Genomic DNA, 6,532 nt, shown 5'->3' with positions numbered 1-6,532 from the left:
TGGAAGATGTGAAATAGTTTGGCAAAACATATATCGAAAATGCACCCATGTACATTAAAAAAAAAAAAGCACCCATGTGTGTGCACGCGCGCGCGTGTGTGTGGTTTGGTAAATTCTCAATGACCATGTCTCAATCTGCCGGCAACGCACTGCCTCCAGCTCTGCCTATTTATGGTTTACGTGATCACCCGCTTCTGCCCGCTGACTATTATGGTTTTTCTTGTGACAAACTGACTTCTTATGGTCACTCTGTTGTTGATCCCAAATGGCAGCATGGCGTGACAGAGGAGATTGCTGCTCTTGAGCGCACCGCCACGTGGGTCTCGTTTCTATTCCTTCCCGTATTCGTCGCATCACTTGTAAGTGAGTCTATGAGGTTAAGTCACTTGTTTGTTTTTTTAGTGCTACAAAGCTCATCTCGTGTTGCCTGTTGCTTTTAGTAGGAGTATGGTTGTGACTATGATGAGACATTTGCTCTTTGTACCGACTAACACGTGATGAATGTTTCAATACGGTGATCTTCGCCTCAGACTACCTTTCTTTGGTGCAACGACTAAACTCTTATGTTCGTGATAGCTCGTTAATGGGATCTTGTGGTGGTGCACATCAAGTATGTAGCTTCGGGCTTTTCTTCTGCGATCTTTGAGCATGTGCATCGGCAATTTAATGTTTTGGCTCATGTTCTCACCAAGTCATTTATGAACTATAGTGGTCTTTCTGTTTTCATTCAACTTCGGAGTGTTTCCGGGGACTCTTTGTAATGTTGCCACTTCATATATAAAGTGTTGACGTTCTCTAAAAGAAGTAAGACTTAGAATTTAGCTAATTGCAACTCTTAGTTATTTGAGTTGGAAAAATTATCAAGCCTAATGGCAATGGGGGAGACTACAATAGAAACACAACTATTATGGTAAACTACCAAAACGTCATATATTTAGGGACGAGGGAGTAAAAAACTTGAAGGTAGAGATGGAAACCCCATATTAGCCCATGGGAGATGGTGCCCCCCCGCCCCCCCCCCCCCCCCCCCCCCCGCGCGTGCACGATTCTTCAACATTCTCATAGTGTTTGTTCTCCCTTATCAACCTTGCCAACGGGTTTCGTCCACCATTGGAGCGAGTCTATTCGCCACAACGATAGAAAAACAGAAAGCATGGGGTGCTACACTTTTTCTCCAAATATTTCTCCAGTTCATGATGATTTGTGGAACACCTTAGTGGGCAATCCTATGGAATACCATGATACCCAACCACCCATCCATTGCTGGCGAGGATATCACAGATGTCGGTTAAACAATTTCTCTTAGTTCTCCATCCTCTCTATTTTGTTACTGATCATGGTGCATCAACGAGAAGCCGCCTTCTCTTTACTTCCCTGGTAGGTTGGTGCGTGAAGAAAACTCGATGACCTTTTTCCATCAGAAAAATCCATCGGCAAACACATACTAGTACATTTCATAAAAATGCCAGAAGATATCCCTGTTTTTATATGAACAGGGTATGATCATAACAGAATAAGCTGGGACTAATAGCTGGGTTGTCTAAAGTGAACGGAAAAAATAATTCGAGAGTGCTTTTCTTTTTGCGGGTAAAGAGTGCTGAAACAAATAGGGCCTAGATTTCTGTCTAAGCCATATTATTAGGTGGAGAGAATGATGAAACCAGACAACTAACAACGACGACCTTTTTCCATCAGGAAATTCCATATCAGGAAACACATACTAGTATTTGATAAAGAATGCCATAAGATATCCCGAATAATTATTTTGAAAATCTTATTGGAAAAAGTTGTCTTGTCTAAAGTGAACGAACATAACTCCGTAGTAGATCTATGGTGCCAATTCATCAAAAGTGCTTATGTATCTATCTTCGACACATGATATCGTTTACTCGGTTTCGGAAGGGTCGAGGACGTGGCCGGCAAAGACCACCGAACGGGAAACCTCCTCCACTATATAGAAGGCAAATGGATGGTCGGCGACGAAATCAACAGGATCTGAGGCGCATAAAAATACCATGACGAAGGCGGTGGATGCAGCCGCCTCAGTGCCTTCCTCGTTCACTTCCACAACCGCCCTATGGAACACATCCTCTACCCGCAGCCGCACAGTGTTTCCACTTGAGTCCTCCACCATGTCAGACAGATCGGCCCCCTCGCTGAACGCCGCCCGGAGCCCCAAGCTCTTGAGAACTTTCTTCATGCTGCAGAAGAAGGACAGCTTGAACTTGGGTAGCCGGAGCTTCACCTCACTTGACCAAGTGGGCAGGTTGTCGAACAGGAACCCTGGCGCGCCAGACGCCAGCTTGTCTGCAAGGCTACGCAGCCCGTCTCGCGCCGTCGGGAGGAAGATGCACATCGAGTACCGCGCACCGCGCGGCCCTTGGCCACCTTCTTGTACGGGGGCTTGAGCACCTTGAACCCGTCAAATGTGGACACCAGGTACTTGTCGCGTCTGCTTCCCTCCATGAATGGCACCTGGACGGTGCTGCCGTCGAGGCGGTGGAACGTGTGGTCTTCGGTGCGGCTCTTGCTGAAGGTGTTCTCCCACATACCCTTGAAGTAGATGGCATTGGTAAGCACGAGCCTGGTGTCGCGGTGCACTGAGCCCCGTGGTAGGACGGACGTGATGAGCTTCTTCGGGGCCTTGGCGACCCACCTGTTGATCTCCTTCCTCGCATCCTCCGGCTGCATGCATCAGGAGACAGATCGATCAGGGTTGAAACTTGAAATTGGAAGCCACAAACATGTGTTACAGATCGATTGCATCGCCCAAGAAATATTGTACGGACCTTACTCACAAAGTCGACGGCGCGTGCGTCCGCCTTATAGGACTTGACGGCGGCCTTCCGGTAGGCCGGCTTCAGCGGCAGATCTTTGTGGCACCACACGCTGCACGCGGACGTAACGACCAGCGGGCCGGAGGGATCGTCGACGGCGAGGGCGTGCTTGGACACTAGTCGCATGACCGCCGCGACCTCGTCGCGCGACGTCGCGCCGAGCACAGCCAGGATCTCGTCCAGAGTGTCGCCCTGGGCGCCGGCCGCCAGGAGGCCCAAGGCGGTGTAGATGGACAGCGGCGAGAACATGATGTTCTGGCCCTCGTGCTCCTCGCGGCCTGAGAATTTTTTGGAGAGGCGGAGGGCGAGCGCCGCCAGGCCGTCGGAGTCGGCAGGCATCCTGCGAGCCTTCTTGCTTGGGCGCCTCGCCGCCTTCTCCATGGTGCCCTAGCGATAGCTTGCCGAGTCAAATTAAAGAGGCGGCGCAGGGTGTTCACCTCTTTTTATAGCGTTTATTGCTAGTTTTAATTCGCCAGGAAACATAAATAAGGGCGGTGCTTATGTATGCATGGCCATGGAGAGTTTTCTTTTTAGGGTACCATGGAGAGTTTATTTAAGAGACAGGAAATAATGGAGAGTTTATTTTGAAAGCATAATGGAGAGTTGTTATAATAATCAAATAGTATATCTTTCCCTTTAATTAGTAGTTTGAGTTTTTTTTAGCATTTTGGTAAATCTCACATATTTCCTCCGTTCCTAAATATTTATCTTCCTAGATATTTCAACAAATGACTACATACGAAACAAAATGAGTGAATCTACACTCTAAAATATGTCTATATATACATCCGTATGTGATACTACATTTTAAATATCTAGAAAGACAAATATTTAGGAATGGAGGGATGATTTTTAGCTATTGATGGTTTTGCTAGAGCACCACACGAGTCAAGAATTCAGTCTTTTGTGCACATCTAAAGCACCACACAATTAAAAGCTGCATTTTTGGTGCAAACTCATTAATCGTGCAATCTCATTAATCACTGGACAGGCAATTACTAACATTGTACAATTTCGCTACAAACATGGATATTTTTAATTGTTGTAACCCATTTGCGAGGATGACACGCAACTTGTCCGACACACAACTTATTTTTAACCCGAACTAGTTGCATAACCATCCTTGACAAACAACTTATCCCTGACCTGATCTAGTTTCATGTCAACCCGCGAAACACAACTTATCCCGACCCGACCCAATAGCATGTCCATCGTCGACACACAAATCACTCCAGACCCGACCTAGTTGTATGTCCACTCTTAATATGAGACTTGCCCGATCCCCTACCCACTAGCCCGACCCAGTTGCATGTCCACCGTCGAAACATGACTTGCCCTGACCCAGTTACACATTCACTCTTGACTCAAAAATCCAAATGACCCTCTTGCGTGTCCACCATCGGAACACAACTCGCCCGGACCCAACCACATGTCCACTCTTGACTCAATAACTCAAATGAAGTAGTTGAATGTCCATCCTCGACGTGCAACTCGCTTGACCCAGTTGGATGTCCACCCATGACCTGAAACTCAACCGACCCAGTTGCATGTCCACCCTCGAAGCGCAACTCGCTCCCGACCCAGTTGCATGTCCACTCTTGACTCAAAAACTCAAACGACCCACTTGCATGTCCACCTTAGATATGCAACTCGCCCCAACCCAGCTGCATGTTCACCATTGACCCGAAACTCAACCGACCCAATTGCATGCCCACCATCGATACGCGACTCGCCCCAACCCAGTTGCATATCCACCCTTGACCAAACTCAGACGACCTAATTGCATGTTAACCTTTGACATTCAACTCGCCCGACCCAGTCACATGCATGTCCATCCTCAACAGACAACTCACCTCTCAACCTAGTGGCATGTCCACTCCTGACACACTACTTTTTGCTACCCGACCTAGTTACATGTCCACCCTTCACACACAACCTATCCGCCCCAGTTGCATGTCCACCCTTGACACGCAAATTGACACCCAATGTTGGCAACGTGACAAGTTGTAGATTAGAAAAATATGGTTTCAGAAAATGCCATGTGGTCCTATCGGAATTTCACTCATGGTTGTGTTGGGAAATGTAGTAGAAAACTAAAAAATTGGTCCTACGATCGAACCAGGAACACTATGAAGATGCATTATAGGTTTATATCGGATCATTACCAGCTTCGAGCTGCAGTGGAAGAAGAGTTGGTGTAGATCGTTCTTGAAGTCCCACGAACCGTTCACGAACGGTACCTCAAATCGAAGACTGAAAGCACGACCTCTCTACGGAATGCATGCATACATGCTTCACGATCCGGCAGTGCTTCGCCGTCCAGAGTTAATCGTCGCCAGGGAATTAGAGGGAGAAGAAGAGAACCGCACATGGCTTCTCTATTATGAGGGTTAGAGAGATCTAGGTCTAGCTCTAATTAGATCAACTTCAAATTAGAACTAGAGCTAGAGAACTAGAGGAGGCTCCAAAAACTTGTGTGCTCAAAGGGCAAAAAAACCTCTAGTATGTATAGGTTGGAGGGAGGGGAGGGGGATCCACAAGGAGGGAGGAGTCCTCCTCCAATTCGCCCCCCTCTAGCTTGCCCTACAAGTTAGGGGGGCGCCCCCAGGAATGTATCCAGTGCACCCGCACTTGTGGTGCTATCGATTTATCAGATGCCGTGGAACTTCTTAAAAATATGAAAATAATCAACCACTTTGGCACAATACCAAAGTATGTTGTCACAAAAATTTGTATCAAAATTGAAATATTTCTTGAAATAAAAAAATGACAATTTTGACATTAGTGTGATAATAGGCCAAATCTAAAGCCCAACTTATGTTATGTACTATTCGGTGTTGAATTTGTCGTTTTTGTTTCCAAAGCTATGTTTATCCTGACTTGAAATTTTGTCACAACACATGTCTCCTTTTTTCCAGTCCACCGATCATGTCAAACTCCAGTTCCCCCCAATCGTGGGAAGGCCTTCGCCGCGGGTGGTGGAGGAGAAATCTGTAGGCTCGTCTTAACACTATGGTAGGTAAGGATCGCATTGCTTTTTTTTAATTGAATCATGTCAGTTTGTATGGTTTTTGAGATTTCTGCCCTTTTCTTGCTCTATGCGGAAGAAATAGTAGTCCCCATGAATCGCTTGGATTAAAAACAATTGGATTATCTCCAAGGGATTCAGATGGTCCCTTCCTTGTAAAATTTTCATTTTAGATCAGTATCACAAAATGATGTTTTGTATCTGCATATGATATCAAGTAATACAATGAATCTTCTGTTTATTTCTCAAATTCCTAATGAAGAAAATGTATAAGGAGGCAACTGATGTGTTCATAACGGCCGAGGTATGCTTCCTTATGTGATTATTTTTTGTCGTACTGCAAGAAGCATGTGCATCTTATAAATAAATATATAATGACAAAAACAATGTGAGGTCCGTAAATGTGCCAAGGCAGATTTTTGGTTAGGTAAAATACAGATTGAAAAGATATTATTCAATACGATTGATATTGATATCATCATCAGTGACTTTGCATCTAGAAAGTTAGAAAAGGAAAATTTAAGATAATATATAAGGGCCACTGGTTCTTGTTTTGCGCTGGGGCCCCAAAATCTCAGGACCGGTCCTAGTGGGTCTACAAGGTTAAGACTCACCCTGATATTTCTTTTGAGTGCTACAAAGCTCCTCTTGTAACCCGTTCCTTTGA

General features: G+C 45.7%; 1 pseudogene; it reads right to left on the bottom strand.

Annotated features, from left to right (window-relative positions):
- Positions 1-1,759: 1,759 nt before the first annotated feature.
- On the bottom strand, positions 1,760-3,305 carry LOC123117059 (serpin-Z2A-like; annotated as a pseudogene).
- Positions 3,306-6,532: the final 3,227 nt, after the last annotated feature.

Source organism: Triticum aestivum, chromosome 5B (assembly GCF_018294505.1).
Source record: "Triticum aestivum cultivar Chinese Spring chromosome 5B, IWGSC CS RefSeq v2.1, whole genome shotgun sequence".
Taxonomy (NCBI): Eukaryota; Viridiplantae; Streptophyta; class Magnoliopsida; order Poales; family Poaceae; genus Triticum; species Triticum aestivum.
The sequence above is the reverse complement of the archived record's forward strand: the minus strand, read 5'-3'. Positions and strand labels throughout refer to the sequence as shown.